General features: G+C 56.6%; 1 protein-coding gene across 12 annotated transcripts in view; it reads right to left on the bottom strand.

Annotated features, from left to right (window-relative positions):
- The window catches only part of DAB2IP (DAB2 interacting protein), a 210,446-nt gene that overhangs the window by 47,938 nt on the left and 147,057 nt on the right, over nucleotides 1-15,451 (bottom strand). Inside the window, exon 1 of one of the 12 annotated variants that reach the window (XM_052647660.1) lies at nucleotides 1,096-1,173. The exons of the other annotated variants lie outside the window; for them this stretch is intronic. The gene's annotated coding sequence lies outside the window, so the exon portion shown is untranslated. Of the gene's footprint in view, nucleotides 1-1,095; nucleotides 1,174-15,451 lie in introns of those variants that run through there. 12 annotated transcript variants of the gene reach the window in all.

The following is a 15,451-nucleotide window of genomic DNA, read 5'->3' as shown; positions in this document are numbered from 1 at the left end:
TTTCAGGTGCACAGGAAAGCTGCCGGTAATGCCCCAGCCTTCCTGGGGGACAGGACAGACTAGAGGCACAGGGGTAGCCTGTTAACTGCTTGAGAAAACGAATGACGGTGGGCTTTCCCAGTGGCTCAGCGGTAAAGAATCTGCCTGCAAGGGTTCAATCCCTGGGTGGGGAAGATCCCCTGGAGAAGGAAATGGCAACCCACTCCAGTATTCTCGGCTGGGAAAATCCCATGGACAGAGAAGCCCAGCGGGCTACAGGCCATGGGGTCACAGAGTCGAACGCGACTGAGCGACTGAACAACAAAGCAGACCTGCTCGATCGGGAAGGCTCCAGGAGAGGTGAGATTTGAAAGAGGCCCACCCTACCCACCACCGAATCTAGGCAGGAGGAGGGAAACACTCCCGTGCTTTAGGGCCCTGATGTTCTGCGCGCTAGTAGAAAAAAGGGAAAAAAACCTTGCTCCAAAAAACTCTTTACTTTTTATTAGTGTCTGGATCAATAAAAGTTTTAGGAGTAAAGCTTCTCTCCTGCAATACTAACCGCCACAGAGACAGCCTAGGATTATTAAATCTGTCTCCAACAGGCAGTGGCTGGGAGCCCCAGGCTAGAAAAAGAGAAGCCGGAGGGCTGTCTCTGGCTCTGAAACTTAGGGTCAAAGCCCCTCCTCACCGCCCACCTTCCAACCCCACAGATTCCCTGTGCCTAGATCTCTTTCCCCACAGCTTTGCCCGTCTGCTTCCACCTCTTGGTCAGTGGGTGTCTCACCATCCTCTTCCCTTGCACTTAAAGGTGCCAGGAGGACACGGCCTGGCTCCCAGGAGGCAGGAGCCAGTTCCCACCTTTGCTCTTCCTCCCAAGCCCAAGGGAGTCTCCCATTCATTCTACCCGGGTCAGTGTGGAAACCAGGCTGCGCAGGAAGGACTGTGGGGCATCAACCAGGCCCTGGTCGGAGGGTGGGTGAGGTCCCAGGGCTGGACCTCCTTGGAGAAACAGCCCTCACACCCTCCAGCCCCCACCCACAGCTATCCAGCCGGCCCACCCACAGGACAGGAAGTTTCCTGCACCCCCTTCCCAGGGCAGAGCCATGCACAGACCTTGGCAGTGGGACAGGCCTCTGGGCTGAACAGGGTCTCGGTACCAGGAGCCCGGGAGCCACATCTGGCTTTCGAGGATGGGGGGGTCTCCACAGAGAAGCCCGGCCCATGATCTTGCCGAGGCTGTCACAGAGGAGTCCGAAGCCACAGAGGCTCATTCTTGCGGCCGGCATGCACCGAGGTGCCTCTCCTGGCCAGACCTGGGGACGTCTCAGCCAAGGCCAGCATCTAACAGGAGTTGACCAGGTGAGCTTTCCCTTCCAGCAAAGCACACGTTGACTCTTGTCTTCCAAGCTGAAACTTCAAAAATGACTTAAGGAAAACACAGCGGTGACATCTAGAGATTTCCGGGTCCTCCAGGGAACAAGTGGAAAATTACAGCCTTCCGTACAGGTAACCACATGGCACAACCTCCAGGTCCAAGAAGTCCGGAACGATATGCACTTCCAGCCAGGAGCACGTCGCCCTCCCAAGGAACTTGGGCAGGGTGTAGATCCTGGGACCTAGCCCTGGGTCCTCCAGGAGACTGGAGGAGGCCCGCGGAGGAGTCTCCGGCTCCGCCCCCAAGGGGCCACACCCTGCCCAAGTCCCGCCTCCGGGCCTTTGCACTTGCCGTTCCCTCCGCGTGGCCCTGGCTCTAGGCCAGGCTCACAGATCAAACGTTGCGCGCCTTACCAGAGGCTGTTCTAACCAAAGGAGCAACTTCCACCCCCAACCCCCAGGTTATCACTCAGCTTCCGGATGACACTGATCTGAAACGCTCTTGCTTGGGCCCCCTCCTCCTCCCCCAGGGAGAATGTCCGGACCTGTTCACCCGGTAGGTCCGACACCCCTCCGGCCATGCCTTGCACAAAGCAGGCACTAACAGGTGTCCTGAACGAATACTAGCTTCCTTCTGGCTAGTCTGAGACAGGCCGGCCAAAGCTGTGTGAGAGCGGCTGTGGAGGCGGGGGTTGACCAAAAGACGGGGGTGCACCCAAACCCCCTCCCCACAACCCAAGCTCCGGAGCGTGCAGGCTGCGAACCGGGCCCCTCGCGCTCCAGGCCGGAAGCGGCCGGCCCCGCCCCCAGCCCGCCCACCCGGAGCCTCCGGCCCTGCCCTCCCAGGCCGGCCACAGGGGACGTTCTGCGGCCAGCTGCCGCCAACTGCCCCAGCTGCAACCGCTTTCCATCCCAACCCGCTGCGCTCCGACGCGGGCGGGGACGAGGCCCAGCCGGCACTCGTCGGGCTCTCCACCCTCTCTCTCTCCAGGGCCAATACCTTCCCTAACCCCGCACTTCCAAGGGGGTTGTCTACCACGGTCACCCAGTGAAACCAGACACCTGACTCCGTGCCCCAACTTGGAACTAGATAGCTAGACAGGTCCCCTCTCTGGGGGCAATTGTTCTCCTCTGTCCTGGGCTGGGCCAGCAGCAGGTTTAGTGCCTGGTAGAAGGGAGAGGAGCCTGGTGGGCTGCAGTCCATGGGGTCGCGAAGAGACTTCATTTTCACGCATTGGAGAAGGAAATGGCAACCTACTCCAGTGTTCTTGCCTGGAGAATCCCAGGGACGGGGGAGCCTGGTGGGCTGCCGTCTATGGGGTTGCACAAAGTCGGACACGCCTGAAGCGAGTTAGCAGCAGCAGAAGGGAGAGGGAGTGAGCTGCCCAGGTATGTGAGTGCAACAAGACGGACCCAGGAGCCCAAATGGTGCCCCACCCACTGGCCTAGGATTCACACTGATCCTGATACCACCCTCACTGAACTGAAAATCCTTCTGGGAAAGGCACACTCAGCCAGCCCGACCTTTTGGCCTGGGGTCACCCCCTTTTCCATCCTACTGGAAAGCCACAGCAATGTTTTCCAGGTATTGAGCCTCCACCACACACAGGGAATCACACCTACTTCCCTTACAGCCACCATCCGGAAGGGCTAATCAGAGTAGAGTGGCTCCTGTATACTCTGGTGCAATGGGATCATGAAATCCAACACCCCCCCGCCCCAAGGTAAATACGGATGAGCAGGCGGGTGGGAGAATACCTGGGGTCGGTCCTGCCTACTTCACAGCCTCGACTCCAGAGGCTTGCAAGCTCCAGTTCAGTCCACGTAGTTTCAGCCTGCTCCAGACCCTCGGCAACAACTGAGCTCCTAGTAAGTGCCAGACTGTCAGGCACCTATTGTGTGCAGGTAGGACACCTGTAGGACTCGTCACGAGGTCTACCTGTAGCCCCACAGCAACACCCATCATGGGAAATAACTCCCTCCATCCCCTGGAGTGTCCTTGCTTGGGCTCAGCTCTGTTCTGAGCACAGGTAATCCAACAAGACCCGCCCACTCCATCTGCTCACACCCCCAAAGCCCAGAGAGCCCCTAGCTAGTGCCCTTATTGGTGAGTCCCTTCCTTCTGAGGTGAGGCTTCCCCTCCCAGCTTCATCTGGGTCTATGGACAGCAAGATCAAACCAGTCAATCCTAAAGGAAATCAACCCTGAATATTCATTGGAAGGACTGATGCTGAAGCTCCAATACTTTGACCACCTGATGCAAAGAGCCGACTCACTGGCAAGACCCTGATGCTGGGGAAGATTGAGGCAGGAGAAGACAGCGACAGAGGATAAGATGGTTGGATGGCATCACTGACTCAACGGACTTGAGTTTGAGCAAACTCCGGGAGAAAGTGAAGGGCAGGGAAGCCCGGCGTGCTGCGGTCCATGAGGTCGCAAAGAGTCAGACACAACTGAGCAACTGAACTGGATAAAATTTCAAAACAAGGGAGAGGTGAGGCTGTAGTCAGTCACCAAGGGAGGACCTAGGGCAGAAGAAGCCCTTTCCCTCCTAGAGCATGTAAGGCACCAGAGATGGAGGGGGCGGAGCCTATCTCTGAGCACTCTTCCAGGGTGCAGGCCCCGAGCAGGCCTCTCACTTGAGATCAATAATAGCATTAATCAGGTGAGGAGGACACTGTAACCACCTTACAAATGAAGAAATCAAGTCCAGAGAAGCTTAGTCACTTGCATGAGCTGGGCGAGCCACAATCTGAAGGTAGATGTGCCTCACCCCAGACAGTCATTTGTACCTATTTGCTGGTCCCCTCTTAACTCCCTAATACCCCCTCCTCCTGGAAGCCTTCCCAGATTTTCCCCAGACAGGAAGCCATCCCCACTGGCGGATCCACACAGTTCTAATGTCTTTTTTATAATAAAACAGGCCCCTGTGACAGGGCTTTCCCTCTGCATGATAGCTGTCACGGGAGAAGGTCACAAGCTGAAGAGAAATAAGCTTCTCTCTGAAGGTCAGAAGATGTACTTGCCAATTATTTGACCTTGAATAAGGTGCTACCTCCAAATCCTTCAAGCCTCAGCTCAGGGGACTGCATAACCTCTCGCAAGATCCCTTCAGAGCCATCTTGAATAATACGTAAAATGGAGTGAGAACACAGGGAACATCCTTGGAATTTCAGAGACTGCCCTGATCCAGTTACTCCTGGTTTCAGTACCCTCAGTGGCCAGGCCTCCTGAATTATTAGGTCCCCATCTACCCACTGCACACTCCTCCCCCGCACACCCACCCCCTCCAGCCATGGGTCTTCCTCTTCTCTTTCTCCCTGCATCCTGCAACCCTCCCCTTTCTCAGAGGCACGCCTCCGCTCCCCCTGATCTCCCCTCCTGCCCCAACTTCCAATTCTCATGCACCTTTCAAGGCCCAGCTTCACTGCCCCACTGCCTTCCCAGTGTGCCCAGGCCCAGGAACTGTCCTCTCTCTTCCCAAATCCCCAGTCCTCCTCCCTTTCTCCTGTGTCCTGCTGTCTGTCCCGACAGACCCTCTCTGGGGTCTTTTCATCTCTGGTTCTTCAAGTCCTGCTGCTGCTGCTAAGTCGCTTCAGTCGTGTCCAACTCTGCGTGACCCCATAGACAGCAGTCCATCAGGCTCCCCTGTCCCTGGGATTCCCCAGGCAAGAACACTGGAGTGGGTTGCCATTTTCTTCTCCAATGCATGAAAGTGAAAAGTGAAAGGGAAGTCGCTCAGTCGTGTCTGACTCTTAGCGACCCCATGGACTGCAGCCTACCAGGCTCCTCTGCCCATGGGATTTTCCAGGCAAGACTACTGGAATGGGTTGCCATTGCCTTCTCCGTCTTCAAGTCCTAGGACTCCATAAATGTGTGATGGATGTCTTCTTCCAAAAGCTCAGAGCCCAGATGTCGCATTATCTTTCAGACCTGAAGGTGTCTCACCAGCTGGGCCAGGCTCTCTGGGGGTCTGGAACCCGCCTTCCTCAAGGAGGTTCCCATTTTCTGGGGTGCAAGGGAGGTGGCCCCAAGGCTGTCAAGGAACACTTCCAGGCACTGCCTGTACATCCCCTTGGGGACAGTGATGCTCAGACCCTGGGAAGGAGGACCTCTCTTGTGACCATGGAGCCTCTCCTTTCTAGAGCCGGTGTAAAGGACAGAAGCCCTCTGTGGCCCGCCCAGAACTGCCCCCTCCAGAGAAGGGCACTGCTGTAACCCACTGCTTCCCCCACCCCCCGCCGAGTCTGCAGGGCAAAAGCAGACTGGACCAGAGAGGGATGCCCCGCGGAGGAGAGTCAGCCCCGGGCCCTGGCTCTTCATGGACAAGGGCTTCTGAACATGGACAAGGGCTTCTGAAGAGACCACTGCTGCACTGAGCGGACGGTGAGAAAACAAACTTGGTATCAGACTCAGGGCCAGTTCTGAGTAGCAGTTTCAGTGTGTCCCAGCTGTTAATTTATGTGAGCACATCTATACTGGCGTGGTTTTATCATCACCAACGAACAGTAAATGTGTCCTGGCGCCTGCTCTGTGCCAGGCCCAGCGCTAGGTATTTTACATCCATTACCTTCTTACACTTCCAAAGAGCCATAAGCTGTGGGTAGCCACAGAGATGTTTTACTGAGATGAAGCTGAAGCACAGAGAGGGTGGAAGAGCTGCTCAAGGTCACACAGCTAGTTACTGGTCGCAGCTACGATTACAGGCCCCTCAACAGTCTGGCCCCAGCCTGTCTTCCTGGCCTGAGCTGCCAGCGCTCACCCTTCCAGAGCCTTTGTTCTCCGTCCCCACCCCTCAAGTTCCCCAAGCCCACTGTTGCGTGACCTGGGAGAGAGAGGTTAATGTATATTGTCAGCCTGCAGCCAACCAGCTCCCTCCCCTGCTCCCATGAGGACTCCTGCCCTCTGGCTACCCCCTCCCCCCCACCAGCCTGGCTGCCTCCACCCCATCTGCCAGGCCCCCAACAAGTGTCTGGTGGTAATGACTTCAGCTGGCAGAGAATCCTGGAACCTTCCCCCCCACAGTGATGTTGACACATGTTCACGTAAAACACGGTAATGTTTCCATCTAAGCATTTAGGGGGAGTAAATTCCTACCCCTGTGATGCCTTCGTGCAAAAGTACAGGAGTGCTCCAGTACTTTGGCTACCTCATGAGAAGAGTTGACTCACTGGAAAAGACTCTGATGCTGGGAGGGATTGCGGGCAGGAGGAGAAGGGGACGACTGAGGATGAGATGGCTGGATGGCATCACGGACTCGATGGATGTGAGTCTGAGTGAACTCCGGCAGATGGTGATGGACAGGGAGGCCTGGCGTGCTGCAATTCATGGGGTCGCAAAGAGTCGGGCACGACTGAGCGGCTGAACTGAACTGAAACTGACTCAAACCAGCGGTGAGACATGGTCAGCACTTCCCTTCCTCGGCTGTCACGGTGCCAAGTCCTGGGCTACGCCCGCACGGCGTTCCAGGGCCTGAGCGCTGCCAGCAAGCCAGGGAGAGGGGTTGGGTCCAGTTTCCGAGGCTGTGACTGCCTCCCCGGCTGCAGGATCAGTTTGTGGTCAATTCCCCCTTACTCCTAAGCTCCCGGTCCCTGTGACACGCCAGCGCTGCTCACTGCGTTCCCACCAAGAGCCCAGCTTCTGGGTCCCTGACGGGGTCACCTACTGCCCAGGCCCCACGCCCTGGTTCCCCCGCATCGGAGCGGGGCTCTTCCTTCACAGCCACCACCACACCATGTCTCCATCAGGCCAAGGTCACACATGTCCCCTCATTTCACCACCACCCCAAGAGGTCATGGAATTCAACTCCCCCTGAACTGTCCCCTTCACCCCTCCCCGACCCCTGGAACCAGCGATGGGGATGCATGGAGGAGGCCCCACTCCACCTCCAGGTCCTAATGCTGCCAGGAGATGTACGCCACCAGGCCCTGTGACCTGGGGAGAACCGCGAGGCTGGCGTGGCCAGGCCCCTGGGAAGGTCCAGCCCTCTGTCCACAGCAAGAGATGACGGAGGCAGGCAGGGGAGGCCCGCAGGCCACGGCCCTGTCCTCACTTCTCCACGTGAGCAGGCAGCAGTTGTGCAGCCAGACGGCACTGACAGCCCCTCCCGGGATCGCCCAGAGCCCGGCTCTTGGAGATTCCCGGGTCGAGGGGTGGAGAGCGAGTGTCTGATGTGATTTCTTCCACATGTTTTCTGAGAAGCTGCTGCAGCACTGCTGTGTCTGAATGCTACTGGCCTCCTCTCTGTGACGTGCATCAGAGGGAGGCACCGCTGTTCCCATTTTACAGACAGGCCCGCTGAGGTTAAACATCCAGTCCGAGGCCACACAGCTAGAAAGGGTGGTGCCCAGGATACAGGCAGGTCAATGAGACACACCGTCTGCCCTTGAGAAGCTGGCAGTCCAGTGGGGGAGGGCTGCACACAGACACTGGTGCCAAACAAAAGCACACCTAACAGGCCACGGGCCCAGGGGAGACCGTGAAAGTATCCAGCGCAGGGTGTGGCCCAACCACAGATTTGCGATGATGGCAGGAACAGCCCCAGCTTGGGTTCGAGCAACTGGGGAAGGCTTCACGGAGAGGAGGCATATCTTAGTGAACCTCCTCCTAAGATCGGGGTCCCCCACCACACTCGACGCCTGGTGCCCCGTGCGAGGACACGATTGTGGACAGATGGGCTGACTGGGGGCAGGCCCCTGGCACACTGTGCCACGTCGACATGGTGACTGCCTAGCCCCGGGAGGTGTGTCGAGTTCTTATGCCTCATTTACAAGACGAGGAGACAGAAGTGCAGAGGAGTCGAGTACCACGGCTAGGAAAGGTCCCTGTAGTGTCTGGCTCCGGGCCCACCTTTCCAGCAAGCGCTTAATTTCTCTGGGTCTTTGTTTGCTCATCTGTAAGACGCTCCATGGTCAGAGACACTTCCCCCTGCAGACTGGAGCTGGCTGGCTGGGGACTGGAAGGTGGCGGCCACCAGACCCTGCTCCTGCAGCCTGCTGGGTGAACGACCTCCTTCAGGGTCAAGTCTGCCAAGGAATGGCCACCAGTAGGGAGTTCTAATTGGTGAGGCTGGCGGCACAGAGCCCAGCAACGCAGCCGGTGGCTGATGCTGTTGCACAGGAAAGCGCTGAGCACAGCAAATGTAGCTGTTGACCCAATTCAGTTCCGTTCTGTCTTCGAGAAAATAATTGAGTTTAAATGAATAGGTTTCCCATGTCCCCTCCGGCCTCGGGAAGAGTGGAAAAGGAGATGGTGGAGTAGTGGGGGGGGGCAGACGGGAACAGTTCCCTTGGCTCACTGTTGGTTATTTTTGAGTCATTAGGCCTGTGAAAGGTTTCTTTCTTGCCTTGGCGGACAGTGGGCTTGGACATGGCTGAGAGGCAGTGAGGTGGAGTGAAAACCACATGAGGTGGTCAGTGCAGATGGAGGTTTAAGGCCAAGCTGACAACAGCCTTGTGGGGTGGCCCACTCGGCTCCCAAGCTCGTCATCTACAGAATGGGAACACTATCCCCCTGTATACTCTTCCTAGGATCACTGGGAAGAGCTGGTGCAGGCTAAGCAAAGTTGAAGGCTTTTCAAGGAGTAAAGGAGTCTGGTGTGAACCACGGAGGCCAGTTCTCTGCCCTGCAGGAACATAGGCCCAATGTTACTCCATCTATTTTTTTGGATTGTTTTTAAGAAAAGCTGGAAATCCGTTTTTTTTTGGTGAATGTTGAAGGTGAATGTTTTAGGAGTGCTTAAATATTGGGAGCTGATTTTTTTAAAAAAACACCAAAAATCACCTTCCCAGACCAAAACAAAACCTGCCTGTGGGCTACACATGGTCTTGAGCCACCCGTGTGCAACTTCTGACTTAGTGACAACGTGTGAAACGCCATTCAGGGTGTGCGGGTGTCCTGCCACCTGTTTATTGCCTCATAATCGTCCTTGGCAGTGAGGCCAAGCCCAGCCCTGCTGGAGTGGGACAGGCAAGGGACACCAGTCTCTCCAGACCTCAGGGGAAACTGCAGACACAGAGACGTAGACGTAGAGCACAAACGTATGGACACCAGGTGGGAGAGGGGGCGTGGGGTGAGCTGGGAGCCTGGGGCTGTCATATATACACTACCACGTATAAAACAGACAACTAATGAGAACCTACTGCATAGCACAGGGAACTCGACTCAATGCTCTTTGGTGACCTACATGGGAAGGAAATCCAAAAGAGAGGGGATATGTGTGTACAAATAGCAGATTCACTTTGCTGTGCAGCAGAAACTAACACAACATTGTCAAGTAACTATACTCCAGTTAAATTTATTAAAAAAAAAAAAAAAAGGCCTCTAAGACCTTGGGAAGGCGGAGGGGCCCCCTTCTCCCTCAACCCCTCCAGCCATACACACACAGGTGGATGGAGATACGAGGCTGGTTTTACCCTAGAAGTTAAGAGGTCACGGGCTTGCTTCGTGCACTGCCTTCAGCAACCGGTTAGGGTCTCAAGTCCCTCTTCTGCAGAAAGGGGGGTGCTTCTGAGAGGACCAAATAAGAACCAGATAGAGGGAGCCCGTGACAGGTCTTCCCAGAGCAGCAGTGCTGCAGAGTGGAAGGAGCGTGGCAGTCAGCAAGACCTCAGGTTCTCCCTGCCACTTCCAGGCTGTGTGTGCCCAGGGAAGTTACCTAACCTCTCTGTACCTAGTCTTATCCTCTGCACAGGAGATAAGAATCTCTGGGACACAGAGCTGTGGTGACGAATACATGAAATGATGACTGTCAAGGGCCTGGTAGGATGCCTGGCACGTAGCAAAGGAGAAAAACATGATAGGCATTATTATTATTGTTCTTGTTATCTTCAGTGAAAAGCATGCCAGAGAATTCTGACTGGGTGATTACAAATGTAGCGCAGCCTGGCAAACTCGGTTGTTAACAGATGAGGCCACCTATAATTAGCACCATCATTACCTATGCAAATGGCGCGGCGGAGATGCTGGAGCAGGGTGTCCTTTGAAGTGTGCGCTAAATAACCCCTCCCCTGGCCGCCTGCCCTCCTCAAATCTTGTTTACACTATTAATTTCATTAGCAAACAGTTTTTCGTAAAGCAAGACAGAATGCCAAACTAGTATATATTCAAACCAAGGAGGTTTAAAACCATTTGGCCCCTGCCAGTCACTGGTGGTGGGGGGTGGAGGGGAGTTGCTCTTTGTGGGGGCCTATGTCCCACCTGGAATTGTTTGTGGGGCCCTGTCCTCAGGCTCCTGAGTCAGCTGCTGGCCTGGGGTTCCCAGTTCCTGCCTCCCCAGCCCTCTTCTCCCAGCAGGACAGGCTGAAGACCTCCACTAACTGGATCCCCTCTGACATGCAGAGCTGGGAAGAGGAGAGGGGGTTTGGGGGTGTGTTTGGCATTAAGCAGGCACTGTTTTCAGGACAAGAGGTTCACAGCATGGTTAATATGACTGGTGAGTTCCCCAAGAGTCAGGCTATAGTATATCAGGCTTATCATCATACCCACTTTACATCTGAGAAAACCCAGTCCCAGAGAGATTTAGGAAGTAATTTGCCCGATGTTACATTAAGTTGCAGAAGTGGATCCACCCCTGGGTCTGGTCAGCCTACCACCTCCGGAGTTGGCTCTTTAGCTCTGCTACCTGCACTTAGCACCTACCTGCAATGGACAGAGTAAGTTAATCCAACAGCGATCACAGAGCCTTCATACTCGGGGAGATGAGCAGAGACTGCCCAGGTTCTGAGACGAGGCAGCTGAGGCTCAGCGGTCCTGTCATTAGCCCACGGCACCACAGGCAGAACGGAGAGCCTAGAACCCAGAGCCTCTCACCGCCAGCTGGCTGCTTTCACATTCAGAGCTTTAAACACAAGCTGGTTCAACAGTCATCCTCCTCATTAATACCTGGGTCAGTATCTTCACCATCCCTATATCCCCTGGGACCAACAAGGATCCAAGAAGACAAAAGATTCTCAGGCAGTTTGTTGAGCTGAACTGTTTTTCTTACCAAAAAAGACAATGCTGAACAGCTGGGATAGTGAAGGCCTGCGAAGGAAGATGGGTGGGGCTCAGGGTGGGGGTGAAGGTAGACCACCCCCTGTGGGAGAGCATGGCCACCCTCAGCTTGGGACGAGCCCTTTTCAAAGCATCACCCTACTGTATGTCCACTCAAGAGGCAGGCAGTTAGCTGACTCTCAATACTGCAAGAATTGAAAACAGAAGTCTTAACAGATGTGTCAGTCCCTCCCCGGCTCCTATGGGCTCCGACCACCATGGAGCCTCTTCCCGCTCCTTCCCCGATCCCTGAAATTGAGGCTGGGAGAGACGAGACACTTGCATGAGGTCTGGGAGCAGGGAAGACTAGGACCCACACCTTTCTTGCTCCTCTAAGTAGGTGCTCCCCTCTCCCCTCCACCTGCGGGCTTTCCCATCACCCCTCCCACACCATTAAGCCCTTCCCCCTTGAAAAACAAATAATCCTCACAAATATCCTGAGAAGTAGGTAGAACAAGTGTCCCATTAACAGAGAGGGGAAGTGAAGTTCGGGCCAGTTAAGTAACGAGCTCAAGGCTCTGGAACTGGGTTTAGGCAGGCAGTCTCATTAGGGGGCCTGTTCCATGGTAGGACCCAGGGAACCCCTGGATGGGTAGTTGGTGGGGGACCCCCACCTCCACGTCCTGGCCAACATTCTGACACCATGTATTACCCCTCACAGGGGTAATATCCTGCCAGGAGTCATTCAACCCACCTCCAGACAAGGCTATAAATAACCCTGGGATAGCATGTATGTTCAGGCCGGGGGGCCCAGGGCCCTTCCGGAGCTGCCCAAACCCAGACAAAACATTTTCCAGAGACCACCGTAAATCCCTACCCCCATCGCCTCCTATCACCTCGTATCCCTAGTCCAGCAGCCTTCGGAGTGGGGACTGGAGTACCTGGCGGTGCAGGGGAGGGTTGTGGGAGGACACTCTCTCCCAGGAGGAGGAAGGGGGAGGAAGGGAAAAGAGGGCTGGGCTCTCAATGGTCAGCTTATTCCTCCTCCTCCCAGACCCCTCCCACCCCAACCCTCACATGGGCGGTGGCGGGTTGCGGGGGGCTGGGGGGGCGTCCTGACAAACCACCAGTCTGACCAGGCCCGCCCCCCTCCCAGCTACTCTTACAATCCTTCCCTTCCCAACCTTCAGGATAGAGTCCTGACTTCCCAGCATTTTCCCCTCTATCCCTGCCACTCCCCAGGCCCACACACACCACATGTGTGCAGCAACAGACGGATTTCCCTCCTCTCCCCAAGGAACCCTCCCACCAGCCTTGACCTTCACCCTGGGACGCAATCACCAATTCCAAGGAGCTGTCCCTGAGCCTCAGCGGAGCCCCCACTCCCTCCTATCCCCCTTTGGCCCCTTTACCATAGAGTTTGTTGATCCATCTGCCTCCTCCATCCAAGAGACGCTTTTGAGGGGCAGAGACTGGGTGTGACCGCCCTCCCCCGCCAGCCCACAGCACAGGGTGTGCCCTGGCCGCACTGGGGTTGTGGGTGAGCCCAGATCTAAGGGAGACCACTGAAAGGCAGACCTGACCCCCCAGCCCCAGGATCAGGTTGGGTCAGGACCTCCCAACCCGGCTCATTAGGGGACGGTGGATGGTGCCAGGCCTGATCTTTCCATGGACACCCGACAACGGCTGTGTCGAGAATCACGGAAGATGAAGTCACTGCTCTCAGAAATAGCTGATTAAGAAGACGTGACGGCAACGCAAACAGCAAGGCTGGACACACACGCATGCTCACACACACACACACACGCATGCTCTCACCATGTGTTTCTCTGCCCTGGGAAGCTGGGCCACGCCTGAGCTTCCCCTGAGATCATGCCAGGAAACAGAGCCAGTGCAGGGAGCCCGGACTTGGGCCACACCACAGTCTCAGGAGCACTGATGCCCGAGGGGATACTCTCCTCGGGGACCCCCTGGAAGAGGCACCCTGTCTTGACCAGCACTGAGTCCCCGACCTGCCCCTGGGCCCCCTCAGAGCCCTCCAGTTTCTTCTCTCACTCCCTCCTCAGCCCCACCCCTCACCCCTCCTGCGGTCTTCTCCCCACCTAGTTTCGGTCCCCTCACAATTCTGTCCCCCCCTGCAGGGCAGGCCTGCCTAGACTCCAAGGAGGTGGGAGCATCCACTGCCTAAGACACGGCTCCGGGCTTACAGACACCAGCCTCCAAGCCTGGCTCTGTCTTGCTGCAGCTGTGTGGCCATGAGCCAGCCAGTCCACCTCTCTGAGCTTAGCATCCTCATCTGTAAAAGGCAGACAGCAATGCACCTGCATCACGGAGAAAGATGCAATGGATCTGTGTTCATCTGTTCACTTGCCAGCCTTGTGTCAGGCGCTGTGGTAGGGACTGGAGACACATTAGGGAATAAGACATCAACCCCCTTGTCCCCTGGGGCCTCGGCCCAGCGTGGGAGAGGCGTACAAGCATCTTGGTGACATTATCAGGGGAACTTGAGTGATAACAGGGAACTCCCAGGAGGGTCCAGGCCAGAGTCGGGGAGGCTGAGCCTGACAGCGTGGCTGGATGAAGTGGCAGCGGGTCACAGACATCTGGGTGAAGAGTGACCCAGGAAGAGGGAGCAAGGGCAAAGATCCAGGGCTGGGGCACTGCAGGGTGCGGGGCGGGGAAGAGCTGGGCAGGCGTGAGCTGCCCATACAGGACCAGGAGGAGGGTGAGACCCCCAGATGCTATGCTGTTTAGAGACAGTAGGGGTGGAGGGCAGACTGGAGGGGAGTGAAGCTGCAGGTGGAGAGCAGCCTAGGGCTGGGCCACAGGGTCCCGGTGGGAGGCGACGGTGGCATCGATGCGGCGGCGGTGGTGGCTGTCTGTGAGGCGCTCAGCGCGCGCCTGGCACAGAGGGAGCCCTCAGTATTCGTTCCTCCCGTCTTCTCTCCTCGTCACCATCAACATCCTGGTCACCCCTCACAGCGGCCAGGACGCTGCTGGTCTCAAAGCTGAAGGGCTGCCCAGCAGAGCCCCGTGGGGTGGGCAGAGCTCCTCGCCCCCCCTCACAGGTGCCCAGGCTCCTTGAGCAGAGCCAGGCGGGGCCAGCCCACAGCCCTCCCATGCCCCACCCAGGGCCCAAGGCACACAGGTTTGCTGGGGAAAACACTGGACTCCAAGCAAGCAACAGCACCCGTGTTAGCGCGTCACAGGTTTCCGAGTTCTTTCCTGCCCACGTTCTCACTTGCTGAGACGGAGGTATTTCAGGCCCTGGCATATGAAGGACGAAAGCTGAGGAAAGCATCCTGGAATCTTAGACGCCTTCCAAGCCCAGGAAAGCCCTCCTGGGGGGCCGGGCTTCCGGGCCTGTGCAGTGCAGCCTGCCCCACCTAAGAAGACACATGCGCACACCCCTCCCTGCAGCTGACTCCTGTCCCCGTCCCCAGGGCCAGGCACGGGCGAGCAAGAACAGAAAACTCTATCCCGAAGGTCCCTTGTGGGGGAGTCCGGTCTGCAGCAGAAGCCAGCCAGCCTGCCTCCTTCCTTCTCTCACCCACCACGTCTGAGCTTGAGCAAAGCTACTAGGAAATGACCACCCCTCTCCTCTGGGAAAAAATCTGCCTGCAATGCAGGAGACCTGGGTTCGATCCCCAGGTTGGGAAGATCCCCTGGAGAAGGGAAAGGCTACCCACTCCAGTATTCTGGCCTGAAGAATTCCACGGACGTATAGTCCATGGGGTCACAAAAAGTTGGACACGACTCCTGGCGACTTTCACTTCACTTCACTTCCCTCCCCAACCCGTGGAGCCTGCCCCCACAGCTTGGGGCCGGGAGGAAAGGTTTGAGCAGGGGAGGCCTGGGGTCTGTGGGAACCCAGGGAGCAGCCAGCTTTCCTCCTCTCCCCTCTACTGGCTGAGGAGGTAAGATTAAGCCGGACGGCACACTCTCGAGCACACAAGCAGAGAAAACTCTTTTATAAGCCACAGAGAAAGCCCCGGAGCAACAGTCAGTGGTGATTCGGGGGGTCGGCGGGGGGAGGGGGGGGGGCGGTCCGGGTAGCAGCGGTGTGGAAGGAGAAATTGTATCGCTTGCTTCACTCTCCTCCTATGGCTGGAATTCGGTCCTC

This window comes from Budorcas taxicolor, chromosome 11 (genome assembly GCF_023091745.1).
Source record: "Budorcas taxicolor isolate Tak-1 chromosome 11, Takin1.1, whole genome shotgun sequence".
Lineage (NCBI taxonomy): Eukaryota > Metazoa > Chordata > Mammalia > Artiodactyla > Bovidae > Budorcas > Budorcas taxicolor.
The sequence above is the reverse complement of the archived record's forward strand: the minus strand, read 5'-3'. Positions and strand labels throughout refer to the sequence as shown.